A 23,379-nucleotide genomic window follows, 5' to 3' on the forward strand; every position below is an offset into this window, starting at 1 on the left:
TTACCAAATCAAGAAATCTCATTCTCTAAATACAGTAATAAATGTCAGGAATAAATAATAAACAACTACATGCATACCTCTCAACCATACCAAATTCCTTGGTATTTACCGGCTTTGAGGGCAAAATAATGGGGTGCCAAGAATTCCCGAGTGGCCCCTTTAATTCCCAATTTTTTTTGATTATTTATTTAATTATTTGTTGTATTGCAACTTAAAATGTATGGCTGACATCACCAGCATCTCCAGCCTACAGGGGTCGTGCATGAATAAAATCAGCTTCGTTAAACTGTTATTTTGAACTGTTTGGGAGGGACTATAGCAGCAGTACAACAATTGCAACAATTGTCCATCACCTGACTACATGTCACAAGTCAGGGCTTCCAGGTCAGAAAATAAAAGAGAAGAACTGTGTATGTGTATTTTAGCATGGCAGAAATCTATTTTAAGCAGAACTGTTTATTCAGTGCATGCATGACAATGTAGGTGTGTGTGTGTGTGTGTGTGTGTGTGTGTGTGTGTGTGTGTGTGTGTGTGTGTGTGTGTGTGTGTGTCTACTCCGTGTACTCATAGAGTCAGCCAGAAAAATCTAGTGCATCAGAATAGAAGTCTGTTTATTCAGTGCATGCTGTGTAGTTAGAGTTAGTCCCTCCATTTAAATTAAGCAAAGCAAGTGTGTGTCTGTTTACAGAAATGTCAGCAAGTGTGTGTATCCATGAGAAATCAGTTCCATTTATTTAAGCAAGTGCCATTTTCTCTCCATTTAAGTAAGCAGTATGTGTTAAGCAAGCACTGTTTCCTCCATTTAAGTAATTTCTCCATTAGCAAGTGCTGTGTGTGCTCTATTTATTTAAGCAAGTGCCACGTTCTCTCCATTTAAATAAGCAGTGTGTGTTAAGCAAGTGTTTTCTCCATTTAAGTAATTCCTCTCCATTAACAAGTGCTCTATTTATTTAAGCAAGTGGTGTTTTCTCCATTAACAAGGTGTGTGTGTGTGTGTGTGTGTGTGTGTGTGTGTTGCCCCAGTTGACTAGACCTGGTGGTAAGTGTTACTCAGTCTCAAGCCCTGTACCTTAGGTACAAGGAGCAAAAGCCTGAATTCCTTACCCATATCACCACTTGTGATACCTTGTGGTTCAGTGTTTGGCTCATATATGACTTTCAGTCTGTTCTTAAAATTTGTAGTTTTCTAGCAAATTAGTGAGAACTGACTTCACTAAATAATGATCACCACTTAAGCTTCAGTCTTTCTATCTTCTCTTCCTATCTTTCAGGAAAGGCATGGTGACAGAAAACATCTTATTCTAGCAACTTTGCAAGATTATACAAGTAATATTTAAAATGCTTCCCTGTTTTTTGGGCTTTTGTCCCCCCCCCAACAAATTTGGGGTGTTTACAGATTTCTTGTGCTGCATAGTTCTTCAGGGAGAAAGAAGTTTAGTACTACTTATACCAAGTCTTTGCTGTTTGTAGCACAACAGGTAGAATATATGCTTTTGATGCAGAAAGCTGTGGGTTCTACTCCCACAGTATGTAGACTGATTGCTGATACTGTACTGTGTTGTACTTTTAAAGGGGGTGGATGTGGATGCTGCAGTCCTGAGAATGTCCTCTTTGGTGGAAATACCTAGTAACTATGAACCTGTTATCAGTTTGCCATCCATTCCCTATTGCAGTATTACTAGCTTATCATTTGTTTTAATGTAACATAGGCAATTTATTCCTCAAGGGTAACAGGCACTTTATTTGTAGATGAAACAATGAAATATAAAGTTGTTTGCTAGCAACAGCCTCTTCCTTAGTTACAGATCCCTTAAATTTGGAATTATTTAGATGACTTTTACTTCTGCAGAGATACTGGTGGATTGTAGAAGTTTGGATACACTTTTATGATGGAAATGTTTTGAATTGGCAAGTTTTGTCATTATTGGTTTGTGCATTTTGTTTCATTGTTTACTGAAAAGATGTTCAAAACAATACATGTAAAACATACTCTAACAAATGTGTTGTATTATACAAGGAATATAATTTGGGTCTACTTTATGTGCTCGAAGTCCGATAATGTTGAATACGATATTCTCGACATGAGTACACCAAAAGCGCAAAACATCTGTAGGTGGAGATTTCCATTTACTTCAATGTAGTGCGATCTCAGAGTTGGTATATTTAAGTAGCGGGGGGGTGGGCAGTGCAGGGGGGCTTGCCCCCTGCCTACACTAGTTTAAATGTTTTTTTAATGCATTTTTTTGGACTTCGATTGTTTAATAGTTCGATGCATATGGTTCGATCCATATGCATTCGAGCTATTAAACTTTCAAGGTCCTAAAGTAAACCCATATAATTTAATACAATCAGGAAGGCATATCAAAGAACACATGTTGTTTCAATGAATGTGAGTTTCAAGGGCAGAGAAGCTTTAATGATATGTTTATTTTCATTGTGAGACTGTATTGCTTTGTTTAGCAGATGTCTATTAGTGTTTGTGCTATAAAATGTAAAATAAGAGTTTTGAATGAAATCCAAATAATCATTGTAGAAGTAAAACAGTATGTACATTAGTGTTTATGGTAAATGGGGTAAAATAGCCACATAATGGGACATTGGAATGGTCTTGGGGTGAGGGCTATGTACGGAGGGCCCATTCAACCATGATTTTGTGAGAGGGGAAGGGTGATAAACTCAGACAGCCCTGGGCAGCACAAACTCAACCTATGCCACTGATCAGTAGGCCATGGAGAATGACTTTTGGAGGTCCTAGCTAACTATATTATTATTTTGCTAAGATTAGAAAATTGCCTACCATTAAATGCTCTACTTTTACCACAAAACCCACATACTGCAAGTCATCAAAAACAAAATCTTAAGGTTCATCATCTTCTCCCTTCCCAGTGAACATCATTGTTACACATTAAAAAAAATGATTACCATTTAGTACAGGGTCTGAGGCCATATTTTGGTTCAGTTCTTCAGTTTGCGTTTGAAAGTTAGTATCCCACAATTCCATTGGGGTGGGTGGGGGTTGCATGCTTCTGTACGCAAATTTTATGCTAATCAGTGTACAGATTTGTACCTATTTTTCATTAGCCTTTGTCCAGTTTTTTTTATGTTGCCAGATTGAGAGGTATGACTATATGCTAAGCAATGTATTTCTCTACTACAAATCTTAAAAACATGTTAAAAGCAAAAACAAAAAGGAAAAGTAAATACATTTACAATTTGACTGAATACAGTTTTAAAACAGGCATAATACCGATATTATCATTAGGATCTGGAAACTTAGTAGCATTAAATTTCAATTGCCAAGTAAGTTCATGGTAAACCAAGGTTGACTCCGAAGCATCACCCCTGGGATTCACAGGGACCCTCTTTTTCATCTTTCAGCTTTTCCTGATTAGGGGTTGCCACAGTGGATCACCTGTCTGCTTATGATTGGCAGTGGAGTTTTACAGTGTCGAGTTGCCAGCCCGGCACCCAACCTTCCACAGAACTCACACACATGCACACACTCATGCCTAGGGCCAATTTAGAGTGTCTAATCCACCTACAGCATGTCTTTGGGATGTGGGAGGAAACCGGAGCACCCAGAGGAAACCCACGCAACCACTGGGAGGACATGCAGACTTCGCACAGAAGGCACCCCAGCCGTGAATTAAACCAGAGAAACTCTTGCTGTGAGGCTCACAGGGACCATCTCTAATATACCAAAACTAAATTTCTTAAATGTTAGACACTCCTGAGTGTGTCTGTAAAATGCATTGGTCTTGCTATTTTTTGAAATATCATAATAATGTTAGTAGATTATTTTTCTTAGGAGTCCTCTGTCTTCCCCACAAATAACATGAGACAATGAGTATACATGCAAGTAAATAAATTCTCTGGGTGGTACAGTTTCCTGGCATTAACACAATATTACTCTTAAAGAAATTTTCAAGTACTATGGTGGTGCCAGTCTATATAGAATTACACTGGCAACATGTCCCATGTTTATCTGTTCCACTAGTCTTATTCCCACATTTAACTGTTCCACTAATCTTATTCCCACATTTAACTGTTCCACTAGTCATATTCCCACATTTATCTGTTCCACTAGTCTTGTTCCCACATTTATATGTTCCACTAGTCTTATTCCCACATTTAACTGCTCCACTAGTCTTATTCCCACATTTACCTGTTCCACTAGTCTTGTTCCCACATTTAACTGTTTCATTAGTTTTATTTTGTTCTTATTAATACCCTGTTTCACTCATTCAAAAATACTTTCTAAATTGGATGTTACTTTAAACACAAAATGAGATTACCTACCTACTATATGGTGAAGTTGCTCATTAACTCTAAATACCAAATATTTTCTAATAATACTATTAATTTGGTTTGAACAATCCTTAAACAGTAGAACTAGAGTCCTACTAAAATTATTAATATTGACTCCACAGTTCAAATTGTGAATAGGATTATCTGGACACATCAAACCCTTTCTCAGTGAGGGTTCTTCAGACCACTGTAGCCCCACATCATGTGAGATTACAGAGTATACATTTTAAATATGAATAGTAAGGAACATAGCTAATGCAATTTAGACAAAAAACTGGAGTAGCAATGGGGGCGGCATGTGCCCTCATTTTTGTTAATTTTAATAATTAGCTATTTGGAACATAATTTCATTATGAATAGTCCGTTTAAGGAGTCCTGGTCTCTTTATATGAGATTTTTAATGATATATTTATTTTATGGAATGATTCCTACACTAAGTTACAAGAATTTTTAAGACTATATTAATACCACAGTTGGTTTTTTGAAATTCACATATATTAGTGATAAGGACAAAATTGTATATTTGGATGTTGAGTTACAAAATGATTATGTTAAAAAGAAGTATTGGACTAGTATATATCGGAAACCAACTTTTTCTAATTCCTTTTTATATTATGGAAGTATGCATCCTAAACATCAAAAGAAGGCAGTAGTGAAAGGTCAGCTAGTGCGGCTGGCAAGAATGGCTTCTGATATAGATGTGCTCAGTGATGAATGTGAAATTTTGGCTGGAATGTTCCATAAAAGAGGATATACAGCTGAATTTTTAAGGAATATCAAGGAAGAAGTATTAAGTAAAATACTGAGTGGATTTTATATGCCCCTCATTGATACAAATAGAAATGAAAATATTGACCAGCTAAACTTGAATAATACTGATCAGTTAAATTTGGGGGTTCCAGTTAAAAATTGAGGTAGATTTAAAGTCTTATATCAATAATTTTACTACTGACAGTGGGAGTACTTTGAATATTTTGTATAAGAATTTGACTCCCTTTTTGGGGGACAGGACTGTTTAGAAAAGGTGGGTGAAAAGCCCAGCATAGTGTATAGGAAGGCTAAAACCCTTAAGAACTATTTAGAGAATGGTAACACTTCAGGAAGTGGGAATAATGCCTTTATGACAAATATGGGTATGTTTAAGTGTGGATGTTGCCCCCAGTGCATGTATATATGTGAGAAAAGATAACTTTCAGGTTAGGAATATAATATACAAACTTAACGGAAGGTATTCTTATAATGCTACAGTGGTAATTATCTGGTTTAATGTAGACAGTATCCAGCATTTTATCTTGGAAAAACTTTTTGGAAACTTAGGGAGTGCATTTATGAACATTTGTTTGATATTTGTAATTACACATAGTTTTTGTTTTTTAGTTATAGAGCAGGTTTTTAAAGATTCCCAGGGCTTTGTCATATAAGAACACTTAGAGAAACATGAGGTAGAATGGCAATTAAAGTTAGATGCCATGAGTTACCTGGAACTCAATGAATCTTGTTTTATTAATTCTGTCTTGAGATTAAAATATTATAATGCTTGATTGATGCCATTTAGGGTCTTAATTATTTGATTACTTGTTCAATTGAAATGCTTTTACTATTGGTGAATTTTAATCGTGATTTTTTTAAATCGTATTTTTAATGCAATTTTATTGTGATTTTTATTGTTCTTAAGAAGTTCCTTTTTGAGGAACGACAGTGCTTAATAATTGGAATAAAAGTTTTTCCTGGATATTGTCCATTGTCATTTCATGCATTGCAGAATTTTATTGGTTGTTAGTCAGTTTGTGATTTTAACTTGCCTGTGGTTCCTGGTTTTATTTCAGACAGAGAAGGCAGTCAAAGATGAGGAGAGCAGATTGAGTGGTAGGCAGATGCCTAAGAAGGGAGGGGTATAAGATTGGTTCTCAGCTCTTTCTTTAGGCCCAAAGCAGACAGACACAAAGTTTTCCACAATCAGCTGAAGAATTTGTGGGTACTAAAGAAAGAGGGCGACAGTAATCATAGAGAGTAATTTGAATGTGCCATTGGACTCTCAAAGGGGTAGGAAGTTTGGAGCAATTGAATTTTGCAGGTATAGTCAAAAAGCCCTAGCTGAGGGGATAAGATAGGACAGTCTGTTGGATGTTTGGCAAGAATTATGGCCTGGGGAAGCAGCATTTACATTGTTGAGGTGCAAAACAATGCAAGTTAGTATGCTAGACAGATTATTGGAGGGTGGAAAAATATCTGAGGAAATTACAGCTATATACTGTGGAGAAAGAATTCCCATTATGTAAGATGAATTTGGGGCTAGGAAACAGATGATTGGTTGAGATGGAACCCAGGGCACTGAATAAGGAGAGGTTTTATTAAATGGGTAGAGGACATGGCTATGGAGATGGTAGACCTCTATAAACACTGCAAGGTCACACTGGGAACATGTGAACGAGATGTGCTTAACACTGCCTGGAAGGGTAATATTTTGTCCAGAAGAGGGAGAATGATAAAAGTAGTTCCCCAAAACCTAGAGTATGGGCTTATTAAGTTGAAAGGTGTTGAAGAAGGAGAGGCAGATGCTTGCAATTAAATAGAGCAGAGCAAGCAACCATAAGGGACAGACTGAACACATATGATGAGTCAAAGATAACAGCTGAGTGTGTTAGCAGGACGTCAGGAATGTGGGTTAGGGAAGATTAACACTGAGATGCTGATGTGGAGGATAAAGGTCAGGAATGTGGGTTAGGGGAGAGTAACACTGAGATGTTGATGTGGAAGATAAAGGGCAGGAATGTGGGTTAGGGAAGAATAACACTGAGATGCTGATGTGGAGGATAAAGGTCAGGAATGTGGGTTAGGGAAGAATAACACTGAGATGCTGATGTGGAGGATAAAGGTCAAGATTAACACTGAGATGTTGATGTGGAAGATAAAGGGCAGGAATGTGGGTTAGGGAAGAGTAACACTGAGATGCTGATGTGGAGGATAAAGGTCAGGAATGTGGGTTAGGGGAGAGTAACACTGAGATGTTGATGTGGAAGATAAAGGGCAGGAATGTGGGTTAGGGAAGAATAACACTGAGATGCTGATGTGGAGGATAAAGGTCAGGAATGTGGGTTAGGGAAGAATAACACTGAGATGCTGATGTGGAGGATAAAGGTCAGGAAGGTGGGTTAGGGAAGATTAACACTGAGATGTTGATGTGGAAGATAAAGGTTAGGAATGTGGATTAGGGAAGAATAACACTGAGATGCTGATGTGGAGGATAAAGGTCAGGAACGTGGATTAGGGAAGATTAACACTGAGATGTTGATGTGGAAGATAAAGGTTAGGAATGTGGATTAGGGAAGAATAACACTGAGATGCTGATGTGGAGGATAAAGGTCAGGAACGTAAGATTAACACTGAGATGTTGATGTGGAAGATAAAGGTTAGGAATGTGGATTAGGGAAGAATAACACTGAGATGCTGATGTGGAGGATAAAGGTCAGGAACGTGGGTTAGGGAAGATTAACACTGAGATGTTGATGTGGAAGATAAAGGTTAGGAATGTGGATTAGGGAAGAATAACACTGAGATGCTGATGTGGAGGATAAAGGTCAGGAACGTGGATTAGGGAAGATTAACACTGAGATGTTGATGTGGAAGATAAAGGTTAGGAATGTGGATTAGGGAAGAATAACACTGAGATGCTGATGTGGAGGATAAAGGTCAGGAACGTGGGTTAGGGAAGATTAACACTGAGATGCTGATGTGGAGGATAAAGGTCAGGAATATGGGTTGGGGGAGATTAATATTGAGATGTTGCTGTGGAGGATGAAAGAACAGAGAAGAAAAACTTAGATTACTTCAGTGAAAGATGAAAGGAGAGAGGAAAGCCGTACAAATCAGCAAATAAGGGCACAGTTTTGATGTTATTATTCTGGGCTTTATAAAAAGATTGCCCCCCTCAAGTTGCAGTGGTTTACAAATGGAAAGGATAGGTAATGCTTGAGCATGAGTAGTAGAAAATCTGCTAATAGAAATGGGGAAGGTCATTATTAGTTAAGTTGATGATCATTAAAGCATCCAAAAGGGGGTAAAGTTAGTGGATCAGATGGATACCCAATTAATTTCTATAAAACAATAAGCTTTCAAGTGAGCAGTACAATGACAGACCTGTTTGATGACATTATAGTAAATGGAGATTAACCAACTCTGTGGAAGAGGCTACAGAATTAGTATCATATAAACACAAGGGAAAAGAAATGGGTGTCTGATCTTATATTTTATTATGCAATGCAGATACCAAAATATTTGCTCATATTTTGAGTGGCAAGACTGGAAAAAGTCTTTTTTGAGGCAAATGGGGATGAGCAAGTGGGTCTTATTAAAGACATATCATCCATGGACCATTGGCATCTTCTTATAGATTTTGCAGAATGGGCTGAGGAAATGGACAGGATAAAAGCATGTGTTAATGCAGATTCAGAAGGCCTTTGACTGTGTCTCGTGGAACTTTGACAGAGGCCATTGGAGATATTATGTGGATAAAGGGAGTGAAAGTACTCTATATGGCCCAAAATGTGTAACTATTTATAAATGGTGGACTTACAGAAAAAATAGTATTAGAAACAGGAACCTGTCATAGCTGCTCATCATCACAGGATTATTTTAATGAAGTACAGCCTAACAAAATCAGAGTTATGATCAAGTCAGTAGTACTTGAAAAAGGGAGCACATCCACAAATGATAAGTGCATGAAGGTCTACTGTATGATATTCTTAAGCAAACAAGCAATCGCTGGAAACAGCCATTCTCAGAACGGGCCTTTGGCTATAGCAAAAGCCAGTGAGCAGAGCCACCCACTGCAATAAAGAATATATCTGTCAATCCATTAAAAAGTGGCTTTGTGGCATCTGTGAGCCCTTCTGCTCTTGGAGCCAGGCAATAAGACCACTAAGAGAGATTACTACCGGTAAATCCAAACCAGGGAACACATGAGCACATGATGCATCTCAAGAAGTAAAGGGATCCCACTCAACCACCTGTTTCCACCCCAAGAGGAAAAGGTGGAGAAGAATAGACTGATTTAGCCATAACAACAAAACTATTTTCTAAGGAGTGAGCTCTAACCAGAGGAAGCCAGCCCCAGATATGGATTGCCAGAGATGTCCACAAATGTGGAGCTGAAGTTGTGAGATCATTTTTGCAGAGGTGAAGCTACTTGGGAGGCAAATTAAACCAAAGATGAAGGACAGACAAGCTTGCCAAACATAAAGTACAAGTCTCTCACAAAGGTGGAAGGTTCAAAGGGAAATGAAGATCTGTATTCCTAAATGAACTACACTACTAGCTAGCACATAGTCTTAATCCTGCCTTCCCCTGAAAACAGTGAAAGAAAACTGCCCAGGAACACTTGGGGGGATCCCAACCCTTCAGGCATTCAGAACCTCAAGAAAATGTGGAATTGTTCAACTGATGTACTGCTCCATCTAAGATGTCTTTATTTGGATGCTGGAGTAGAAAACTTCCTAGCCCCAGAACACCCAGCCAACAGGCCACTGGAGTTAAGAAAAATAAGCCCTGGGATATTACTTAATATCAAGCTGGTTATTATCCAGATTTCTCGGGGACCTGATTGTCTAAACAGGTGGGATGCTTCTGTGCTGTCATTGGACTAGAAGTCCAGACACAAACCCTGTTCAGCTGTCAAGAGCTAGGAAGACTAACTTAAAAAAATATACAGGAACACCATTAAGGTAGCACTGCTCAGTGGGAACACCGTTAAGATGCCACTGCCCAGTGAGAACACCATTAAGGTGACATGGCACAGTGGGAATACCATTAAGGTAGCATTGTCAGGTGGGAACACCATTAAGGTGGCACTGCCCAATGCTAGGAGTCTGAAAACATCAGCCAGTCATGAGGGCTTTGTGACACTAAGATCACATGCAAATACACACCGTTCCTGATGGCTCCTGAGGTTTGTCTCAGTGTACTGAGTGAACTCTGTCCTTCCCTACCACAGTACTACTCCTTGTTTGTTCTGGGAGGGTGGGAGTAGAGTACCTATATTTGGCAATTCTCCCATTATCTCCTGTTTAATCCTTTATGACACCTATTTGGAAATCATTTGTATATTAACACACAGTTATCTGCTACATATCCCCTCAGTGTCACATGAAGACCGTGATAACCACCTTACTAAGTTAGATCTTAGAAAGTTACCTGCTACATATCCCCTCAGTGTCTCATGAAGACCGTGATAACCACTTAAGTTAGATTTTAGACATTTACCTGCTACATATCCCCTCGGTGCCTCATGAGGACCATGATAACCACCTTACTAAGTTAGATCCTAGACAGTTATCTGCTACATATCCCCTCAGTGTCTCATGAAGGTCGTGATAACCACCTTACTAAGTTAGATTCTAGACAGTTATCTGCTACATATCCCCTCAGTGTCTCATGAGAACCGTGATAACCACCTTACTAAGTTAGATCCTAGACAGTTATCTGAGACATATCCCCTCAGTGTCTCATGATGACCATGATAACCACCTTACTAAGTTAGATCCAAGACAGTTATCTGCTACATATCCCCTCAGTGTCTCATGATGACCATAATAACCACCGTACTAAGTTAGATCCTAGACAGTTAAATGCTACATATCCCCTTAGTGTCTCATAATGACTGTGATAACCACCTTACTAAGTTAGATCCTAGACAGTTATCAGCTACATATCCCCTCAGTGTCTCATGATGACCATAATAACCACCTTACTAAGTTAGATCCTAGACAGTTATCTGCTACATATCCCCTCAATGTCTCATGATGACCATGATAACCATCTTACTAAGTGAGATCCTAGACCGTTATCTGCTACATATCCTCTCAGTGACTCATGATGACCATGATAACCACCCTACTAAGTTAGAACCTAGACAGTTATCTGCTAGATATCTCCTCAGTGTCTCCTGATGACCATGATAACCACCTTACTAAGTTAGATACTAGACAGTTATCTGCTAAATATCCCCTCAGTGTCTGATGATGACCGTGATAACCACCATACTAAGTTAGATCCTAGACAGTTATCTGCTACATATCCCCTCAGTGTCTCATGATGATTGTGATAACACCTTACTAAGTTAGATTCTAGACAGTTATCTGCTACATATCCCTCAGTGTCTCATGATGACCGTGATAACCACCATACTAAGTTAGATCCTAGACAGTTATCTGCTACATATCCCTTCAGTGTCTCATGAAGACAGTGATAGCCACCTTACTAAGTTAGATTCTAAACAGCTATCTGCTACATATCCCCTCAGTGTCTCATGATGACCATGATAACCACCTTGCTAAGTTAGATTCTAAACAGTTATCAGATACATACCCCCTCAGTGCCTCATGATGACCATGATAACCACTTTACTAAGTTAGATCCTAGACAGTTATCTGCTACATATCTCCTCAGTGTCTCAGGATGATTGTGATAACCAGCTTCCTAAGTTAGATTCTAGACAGTTATCTGCTACATATCCTCTCAGTGTCTCATGATGACTGTGATAACCACCTTACTAAGTTAGATCCTAGACAGTTATCTGCTACATATCCCCTCAGTCTCTCATGATGACCGTGACAACCACCTTAATAAGTTAGATCCTAGACAGTTATCTGCAACATATCCCCTCAGTGTCTCATGATAACAGTGATATCCAGCTTACTAAGTTAGATCCTAGAGAGTTATCTGCTACATATCCCTCAGTGTCTCATGATGACTGTGATAACCACCTTACTAAGTTATATTCTAGACAGTTATCTGCTATATATCCCTTCAGTGTCTCATGATGACCGTGATAACCACCATACTAAGTTAGATCCTAGACAGTTATCTGCTACATATCCCTTCAGTGTCTCATGAAGACAGTGATAGCCACCTTACTAAGTTAGATTCTAAACAGCTATCTGCTACATATCCCCTCAGTGCCTCATGATGACCATGATAACCACTTTACTAAGTTAGATCCTAGACAGTTATCTGCTACATATCTCCTCAGTGTCTCAGGATGATTGTGATAACCAGCTTCCTAAGTTAGATTCTAGACAGTTATCTGCTACATATCCTCTCAGTGTCTCATGATGACTGTGATAACCACCTTACTAAGTTAGATCCTAGACAGTTATCTGCTACATATCCCCTCAGTCTCTCATGATGACCGTGCTAACCACCTTAATAAGTTAGATCCTAGACAGTTATCTGCAACATATCCCCTCAGTGTCTCATGATAACAGTGATATCCAGCTTACTAAGTTAGATCCTAGAGAGTTATCTGCTACATATCCCCTCAGTGTTTCATGATGACTGTGATAACCACCTTACTAAGTTATATTCTAGACAGTTATCTGCTATATATCCCTTCAGTGTCTCATAATGACTGTGATAACCACCTTACTAAGTTAGATTCTAGAAAGTTATCTGCTACATATCCCCTCAGTGTCTCATGATGACCATGATAACTACCTTACTAAGTTAGATCCTAGACAGTTATCTGCTACATATCACCTCAGTGTCTCATGATGACTGTGATAACCACCTTACTAAGTTAGATTCAGCAGGCTGTTATGAAAGATCTACATTTTCATCTGGGTTCAGAAAATACCATCAAACATAATTTATCTAGGGCTGAACAACTAGCCTTAACACACCTCAGGAACAACACTAATATAGTTATTCTTTCTGCTGATAAGGGTGGTGAGGTTGTCATCATGGATGCCGATTATTATTGGGATGAGGGAAATAGACAGCTGTCTAACCCCCATCACTACATGAGGATGACCACTGACCCCACCCCCAATTTTAAAAAAGAAATTGATGATTTCTTACAGGAGGCGGTTGAGGCAGGTATTATTTCTGATAACACCAGATCACATTTAACAGTTATGGATCCTGCGAAACAGTATTTATACCTATTACCAAAAATTCATAAATCTTCTCATCAACCGCTGGGTAGACCCATAGTCTCAGGGATTGGATCACTTACGGATCCCTTGTCTGTATTCCTCACGGATAAACTTAAACCTCTTTTACCATTGATTAGAGCTAGACTCCAGGATACAACAGAATTTTTGCAAATTGTTTCGGATTCACAATTAGAGCCACATTGGTTAATGTGTACTCTTGACGTCAAATCTCTGTACACCAGTATTCCACACTGGGCGGGATTAGCTGCACTAGACTTTTGGTTAAATCAAGCCGGTATTTATCCCCCTGGCTTTAATACATTATTGATCTGTATGACTGAACATATTCTCACAAAAAATGTTTTTTATTTCAAACAGGATTGCTATTGGCAGATACAGGGTACAGCCATGGGTGCTTCATTTGCATTGATTTATGCTGACCTTTACATGGGATATGTGGAGGAACACATTATCTATGATGAACTTCATAACATATATATACCTGAAATTGACATCTGGAGAAGGTATTTGGATGACTGTTGGCTCGTTTGGAAAGGGGGTAGTGATTATTTACAGGAGTTTGTTGAACATCTTAATGGAAATATATGGGGTGCGAAGTTTACGGTTGATTACCATCAAAATGAAATACATTTTTCTTGACGTTTTTTTACAACGTCAAACAGATAACACCTTAAAAACTTCTGTATACCGTAAATTTCCCGAATACAACACTTTGTTACATGCTAACAGTCTTCTTCCAAAACATACTATCAACAATATTCCTAAATCCCAGTTTTTACACCTTAAAAGGATCTGCTCCTCCGAACAAGATTTGATACAACATCACGAAGATCTAGCCAATAGGTTTCTAATAAGGGGATATGCTAAACATACAGTTTGTTCAGCTATGCAATGGACCAAAAATCAGACTAGGGATACACCATTACAGTATCGTAAACATCATAAGCAGACTAATCAGGAGATTTTGAGATTTGTTACTACATATGGCAGAAATACTATGCATCTTTTGGACATTGTGGATAAACATTGGAACATACTTAAATCTCACACTCTATTAGAGGACCACTTGGGGGATAGGTGTTCATTTTCGTACAGAAAGGGTAAGACACTGGGATCCCACTTCTCTTATTATAAGAAAATAACACCAAGAGATGATGTTTTTCATCAGAGAACTTTAACGGGTGAAAAATTAGTTGGATCATATCCCTGTGGACACTGTAGTTTTTGTAACTATATATTCAAAACCAAAACATTTACTAGTAGGAACACTGGACAGGTATACAATATTCGTTGTTTTGGTAATTGCAGTACAGATTGGATTGTCTATCTTGCCACATGCACTTGTCAAGACTTCTACATAGGTCAGACATCCAGACAGTTCAGGATCAGAATATCTGAACATTTGGGTGATTTTAGGAATGCTAGGGTTACCAATGCCTTATACAGACATACATTGAATCATCCCACTGCCAAATTATCATTTAGCAGTATAGATAACATTACAGGTAATCGGGCTTTCAAAACAGGATGGCATGAAATTCTTAATAACAAGGAAAGAAAATGGATAGTGGAACTTGGGGGTCTCTTTTCCCCTGGACTTAATGATAAATTGTGATATTTTCTTTATTATATTATATTCATGTGCCAGATTTACTGTTGCAGGCAATTTATTATTAATACACATGCTTTTTGTATTTACAGGTTTCTGTATTTATTAATTATAATACTTTTATTCCATGACAGGAAATGATGTCATATTACCTCATTGGAAGGGGTATTTATTGTTGGGCTTTTCCTTTATCTCAGTGTAACTCTACTGATGAAAGCTATGTGCTGAAACTGGTCTAGTTCTTAGTGTAATAAAGTTCTCTCAGCTCATTATTGGTGCTGGCATTTTTATTTTGGTCATACTAGTTTGGTTGCCTTGCATCAGCCATACTTGCTAGCTCCTATTCTGTTTACTTAGGTTCTAGACAGTAATCTGCTACATATCCCCATAGTGTCTCATGATGACAATGATAACCACCTTACTAAGTTAGATTCTAGACAGTTATCTGCTACATATCCCCTCAGTGTCTCATGATGACCATGATAACCACCATACCAAGTTAGATACTTGACAGTAATCTGCTACATATCCCCTCAGTGTCTCATGATGACCGTGATAACCACCTTACTAAGTTAGATCCTAGACAGTTATCTGCTACATATATCCTTAGTGTCTCATGATGACCATGATAACCACCTTACTAAGTTAGATCTTAGACAGTTATCTGCTACATATCCCCTCTGTGTCTCATGATGACCATAATAACCACGTTACTAAGTTAAATACTTGACAGTAATCTGCTACATATCCCCTCAGTGTCTCATGATGACCGTGATAACCACCTTACTAAGTTAGATCATAGACAGTTATCTGCAATATATCCCCTCAGTGTCTCATGATGACCATGATAACCACCTTACTAAGTTAGATCTTAGACAGTTATCTGCTACATATTCCCTCTGTGTCTCATAATGACCATAATAACCACCTTACTAAGTTAAATACTTGACAGTAATCTGATACATATTCCCTCAGTGTCTCATGATGACCATGATAACCACCTTACTAAGTTAGATCCTAGACAGTTATCTGCTACATATCCCCTCAGTGTCTCATGATGACCATGATAACCACCTTACTAGATCCTAGACAGTTATCTGCTACATATCCTTTCAGTGTCTCATGATGAACATGATAACCACCTTAATAAGTTAGGTCCTATACTTGTTAATGCTTGGTGGCAGCAACTATTAACACAGAGTTATCTGCCACATATCCCCTCAGTGTCTCATGATGACCGTGATAGCCACCTTAATAAGCTAGATTCTAGACAGTTATCTGCTACATATCCCCTCAGTGTCTCATGATGACCGTGATAACCACCTTACTAAGTTAGATCCTAGACAATTATCTGCTACATATCCATTCAATGTCTCATGATGACCGTGATAACCACCTTACTAGGTTAGATCCTAGACAGTTATCTGCTACATATCCCCTCAGTCTCTCATGGTGACTGTGATAACCACCTTACTAGGTTATATCCTAGAAAGTTATCTGCTACATATCCCCTCAGTGTCTCATGATGACCATGATAACCACCTTACTAGATCCTAGACAGTTATCTGCTACATATCCCCTCAGTGTCTCATGGTGACCATGATAACACCTTACTAAGTTAGATTCTAGACAGTTATCTGCTACATATCACTTCAGTGTCTCATGATGACCATGATAACCACCTTACTAAGTTAGAACCTAGACAGTTATCTGCTACATATCCCCTCAGTGTCTCATGATGACCATGATAACTACCTTACTAAGTTAGATCCTAGACAGTTATCTGTTACATATCCCCTTAGTGTCTCATGATGACCATGATAACCACCTTACTACGTTAGATCTTAGACAGTTATCTGCTACATATCCCCTCAGTCTCTCATGATGACTGTGATAACCACCTTAATAAGTTAGATCCTAGACAGTTATCTGTTGCATATCTCCTCAGTGTTTGATGATGACCATGATAACCAGCTTACTAATTTAGATCCTAGAGACTTATCTGCCGCATATCCCCTCAGTCTCTCATGATGACTGTGATAGCCACCTTAATAAGTTAGATTCTAGACAGTTATCTGCTACGTATCCCCTCAGTGTCTCATGATGACCGTGATAACCACCTTACTAGGATAGAAGCTAGACAGTTATCTGGTAGATATCGCCTCAGTGTCTCATGATGACCGTGATAACCACCTTACTAAGTTAGATCCTAGACAGTTATCTGCTACATATCCTCTCAGTGTCTCATGATGACAATGATAACCACCTTACTAAGTTAGATTCCAGACAGTTATCTGCTACATATCCCCTCAGTGTCTCATGAAGACCATGATAACCACCTTACTAAGTTAGATCTTAGACAGTTATCTGCTACATATCCCCTCAGTCTCTCATGATGACAGTGATAACCACCTTAATAAGTTAGATCCTAGACAGTTATCTGTTACATATCCCCTCAGTGTCTGATGATGACAATGATAAACAGCTTACTAATTTAGATCCTAGAGACTTATCTGCTGCATATCCCCTCAGTGTCTCATGATGACTGTAATAGCCACCTTAATAAGTTAGATTCTAGACAGTTATCTGCTACATATCCCCTCAGTGTATCATGATGACCATGATAACCACCTTACTAAGTTAGATCCCAGACAGTTATCTGCTACACATCCTCTCAGTGTCTCATGATGATCGTGATAACCACCTTACTAAGTTAGATCCTAGACAGTTATATGCTACATATCCTCTCAGTGTCTCATGATGACTGTGATAACCACCTTACTAAGTTAGATCCTAGACAATTATCTGCTACATATCCCTTCAATGTCTCACGATGACCGTGATAACCACCTTACTAGGTTAGATCCTAGACAGTTATCTGCTACATATCCCCTCAGTCTCTCATGATGACTGTGATAACCACCTTACTAGGTTAGATCCTAGACAGTTATCTGCTACATATCCCCACAGTGTCTCATGATGACCGTGATAACCACCTTACTAGATCCTAGACAGTTATCTGCTACATATCCCCTCAGTGTCTCATGGTGACCATGATAACACCTTACTAAGTTAGATTCTAGACAGTTATCTGCTACATATCACTTCAGTGTTTCATGATGACCGTGATAACCACCTTACTAAGTTAGAACCTAGACAGTTATCTGCTACATATCCCCTCGGTGTCTCATGATGACTGTGATAACCACCTTACTAAGTTAGATTCTAGACAGTAATCTGCTACATACCCCCTTAGTGTCTCATGATGACAGTGATAACCACCTTACTAAGTTAGATTCTAGACAGTTATCTGCTACATATCCCCTCAGTGTCTCATGATGACCATGATAACCACCTTACCAAATTAGATCATAGACAGTTATCTGCTACATATCCCCTCAGTGTCTCATGATGACCATGATAACCACCTTATTAAGTTAGATCCTAGACAGTTATCTGCTACATATCCCCTTAGTGTCTCATGATGACCATGATAACCACCTTACTAAGTTAGATCTTAGACAGTTATCTGCTACATATCCCCTCAGTGTCTCATGATGACCATGATAGCCACCTTAATAAGTTAGATTCTAGACAGTTATCTGCTACATGTCCCCTCAGTGTCTCATGATGACCATGATAACTACCTTACTAGGTTAGATGCTAGACAGTTATCTGCTAGATATTGCCTCAGTGTCTCATGATGACCGTGATAACCACCTTACTAAGTTAGATCCTAGACAGTTATCTGCTACATATCCTCTCAGTGTCTCATGATGACCATGATAACCACCTTACTAAGTTAGATTCTAGACAGTTTTCTGCTACATATCCCTCAGTGTCTCATGATTGCCCTGATGACAACCTTACTAAGTTAGATCCTAGACAGTTATCTGCGACATATCCCCTCAGTGTCTCTTGATGACCGTGACAGCCACCATACTAAGTTAGATCCTAGACAGTTATCTGCTACGGATCCCCCCAGTGTCTCATGATGACCATGATAACCACCTTACTTAGTTAGATGCTAGAAAGTTATCTGCTACATATTCCCTCAGTGTCTCATGATGACCGTGTTAACCACCTTACTTAGTTAGATCTTAGACAGTTATCTGGCACATATCCCCTCAGTGTCTCATGATGACCATAATAACCACCTTACTAAGTTAGATCCTAGACAGTTATTGCTACATATCCCCTTAGTATCTCATAATGACTGTGATAACCACCTTACTAAGTTAGATCCTAGGCAGTTTTCAGCTACCTATCCCCTCAGTGTCTCATGATGACCATGATATCCACCTTACTGAGATCCTAGACAGTTATCTGCTACATATCTCCTCAGTGTCTCCTGATGACCGTGATAACCACCTTACTAAGTTAGATACTAGACAGTTATCTGCAACATATCCCCTCAGTGTCTGATGATGACCGTGACAATCACCGTACTAAGTTATATCCTAGACAGTTATCTGCTACATATCCCCTCAGTGTCTCATGATGATTGTGATAACAAACTTACTAAGTTAGATCCTAGACAGTTATCTGCTACATATCCCCTCAGTGTCTCATGATGACCGTGATAACCACCATACTAAGTTAGAGAATAGACAGTAATCTGCTGCATACCCACTCAGTGTCTCACAATGACCATGATAACCACCTTAATAAGTTAGATCCTCGACAGTTATCTGCTACATATCCCATCAGTGTCTCATGAAGACAGTGATAGCCACCTTACTAAGTTAGATTCTAAACAGTTATCTGCTACATATCCCCTCAGTGTCTCATGATGACCGTGATAACCACCTTGCTAAGTCAGATTCTAAACAGTTATCAGATACATATACCCTCAGTGCCTCATGATGACAATGATAACCACTTTACTAAGTTAGATCCTAGACATTTATCTGCTACATATCTCCTCAGTGTCTCAGGATGACCGTGATAACTAGCTTCCTAAGTTAGATTCTAGACAGTTATCTTCTACATATCCTCTCAGTGTCTCATGATGACCTTGATAACCACCTTACTAAGTTAGATCCTAGAGAGTTATCTGCTACATATCCCCTCAGTGTTTCATGATCACCATGAAAACCACCTTACTAAGTTAGATTCTAGACAGTTATCTGCTATATATCCCTTCAGTGTCTCATAATGACGTGATAACCACCTTACTAAGTTAGATTCTAGACAGTTATCAGCTATATATCCCTTCAGTGTCTCATAATGACCGTGATAACCACCTTACTAAGTTAGATCCTAGACAGTTATCTGCTACATATTCCCTCAGTGTCTCATTATGACTGTGATAACCACCTTACTAAGTTACATACTTGACAGTAATCTGCTACATATCCCCTCAGTGTCTCATGATGACCGTGATAACCACCTTACTAAGTTAGATTCTAAACAGTTATCTGCTACATATCCCCTCAGTGTCTCATGATGACCCTGATAACCACCTTGCTAAGTCAGATTCTAAACAGTTATTAGATACATATACCCTCAGCGCCTCATGATGACAATGATAACCACTTTACTAAGTTAGATCCTAGACATTTATCTGCTACATATCTCCTCAGTGTCTCAGGATGACCGTGATAACCAGCTTCCTAAGTTAGATTCTAGACAGTTATCTTCTACATATCCTCTCAGTGTCTCATGATGACCTTGATAACCACCTTACTAAGTTAGATCCTAGAGAGTTATCTGCTACATATCCCCTCAGTGTTTCATGATCACCATGATAACCACCTTACTAAGTTAGATTCTACACATTTATCTGCTATATATCCCTTCAGTGTCTCATAATGACATGATAACCACCTTACTAAGTTAGATTCTAGACAGTTATCAGCTATATATCCCTTCAGTGTCTCATAATGACCGTGATAACCACCTTACTAAGTTAGATCCTAGACAGTTATCTGCTACATATTCCCTCAGTGTCTCATGATGACCTTGATAACCACCTTACTAAGTTAGATCCTAGACAGTTATCTGCTGCATATCCCCTCAGTGTCTCATTATGACCGTGATAACCACCTTACTAAGTTACATACTTGACAGTAATCTGCTACATATCCCCTCAGTGTCTCATGATGACTGTGATAACCACCTTACTAAGTTAGATTCTAGACAGTTATCTGCTACATATCACCTCAGTGTCTCATGATGACCGTGATAACTACCTTACTAAGTTAGAACCTAGACAGTTATCTGCTACATATCCCCTCGGTGTCTCATGATGACTGTGATAACCACCTTACTAAGTTTGATTCTAGACAGTAATCTGTTAAATATCCCCTTAGTGTCTCATGATGACAATGATAACCACCTTACTAAGTTAGACCCTAGACAGTTATCTGCTACATATCCTCTCAGTGTTTCATGATGACAATGATAACCACCTTACTAAGTTAGATTCTAGACAGTTTTCTGCTACATATCCCCACAGTATCTCATGATGACCATGATAACCACCTTACCAAGTTAGATTCTAGACAGTTATCTGCTACATATCCCCTCAGTGTCTCATGATGACCGTGATAACCACCTTACTAAGTTAGATCCTAGACAGTTATATGCTACATATCCCCCCAGTGTCTCATGATGACCATGATAACCACCTTACTAAGTTAGATCCTAGACAGTTATCTGCTACATATCCCCCCAGTGTCTCATGATGACCATGATAGCCACCTTAATAAGTTAGATCCTAGACAGTTATCTGCTACATATCCCCTCAGTGTCTCATGATGGCCATGATAACCACCTTACTAAGTTAGATCCTAGACAGTTATCTGCTACATATCCTCTCAGTGTCGCATGATGACCGTGATAACCACCTTACTAAGTTAGATCCTAGACAGTTATATGCTACATATCCTCTCAGTGTCTCATGATGACTGTGATAACCACCTTACTAAGTTAGATCCTAGACAATTATCTGCTACATATCCTTTCAATGTCTCATGATTACCGTGATAACCACCTTGCTAGGTTAGATCCTAGACAGTTATCTGCTACATATCCCCTCAGTCTCTCATGATGACCGTGATAACCACCTTGCTAGGTTAGATCCTGGACAGTTATCTGCTACATATCCCCTCAGTGTCTCATGATGATCATGATAACCACCTTAATAAGTTAGATCTTAGACAGTTATCTGCTACATATCCCCTCAGTATCTCATGATGATCATGATAACCACCTTAATAAGTTAGGTACTATACTTGTTAATGCTTGGTGGCAGTGACTATTAACACAGAGTTTTCTGCTACATATCCCCTCAATTTCTAATGATGACCATGACAACCACCTTACTAAGTTAGATTCTAGGCAAATTTCTGCTACATATCCCCTCAGTGTCTCATGATGACCATGATAACCACCTTACTAAGTTAGATCCTAGACAGTTATCTGCTACATATCCCCTCAGTGTCTCATGATGACTGTGGTAACCACCTTACTAAATTAGATCCTAGACAGTTATCTGCTACATATCCCCTCAGTGTCTCATGATGACTGTGGTAACCACCTTACTAAGTTAGATCCTAGACAGTTATGTCCTACATATCCCCTTAGTGCCTCATGATGACCATGACAGTTATCTGCTACATATCCCCTCAGTGTCTCATGATGACCCTGATAATCACCTTACTAAGTTAGATTCTATACTTGTTAATCCTTGGTGACACTGACTACCTGTCTATTAACAGGAAGTATTATGGCAAATAATAAATAAGCTCAGTTGTTCCTGCAGGTCATTAGTACTAACACCCTGGATCAGATGGTCCAAGTTCTTGTCAGAGGTGACAACATACTTGATCTCTTTCTTACAAATGCTGTCTCTACCAACACCCCTACTTATGTCAATCCCTCCTTGCTTCAATCTAAATACCAAACTCTCTTCCATTTCCAAACTAGTGTCATCTTGCCCAATAACTGTGCCATATTCAAACATTACTCTAAAGCCAACCTAATGTTCCTGTCAGAAGCAATTCAGATGTACCACCTCCTCTGCTGACCCAGTCACCATGGCTCCTACATACACCTCTGACTTCAATGCCCTTCTAAATAAATATAAAGAGAATTTCCCATCATTTAACTGGAAATGGAACAAATTCCACTGATGGTACTCTCAAATAAACAAACTCCATAATACGGAAGAGAAATACTTGGCTCTTATAAAGGACTATGTTAAGATATTTGAGTACACCAGCAATAACTCAAGTACCCCATTAGAGTAACACATAATCTCATTGCATTCATCCCTGCTCCTTTAAGACCAATGTACAAAAATGTTACTAATCGTACCTCTCCACCTCTCAGCACAAGAAATCTCGACAAAGCCAGAAATAATTGGAGGACAAAGGCACAAAACTATGGGCAGATTTTAAAAATTGCAGCTATAAACTTGGCAAGTTACTAAAATAACAGGTTTTTATTATTATTTATTTTCTGAAGGATATGAAGTCTGAAAACTCAAATGTCTGTCATTATTTA

Source organism: Protopterus annectens, chromosome 7.part0 (assembly GCF_019279795.1).
Source record: "Protopterus annectens isolate FY-2018-M chromosome 7.part0, PAN1.0, whole genome shotgun sequence".
Taxonomy (NCBI): domain Eukaryota; kingdom Metazoa; phylum Chordata; order Ceratodontiformes; family Protopteridae; genus Protopterus; species Protopterus annectens.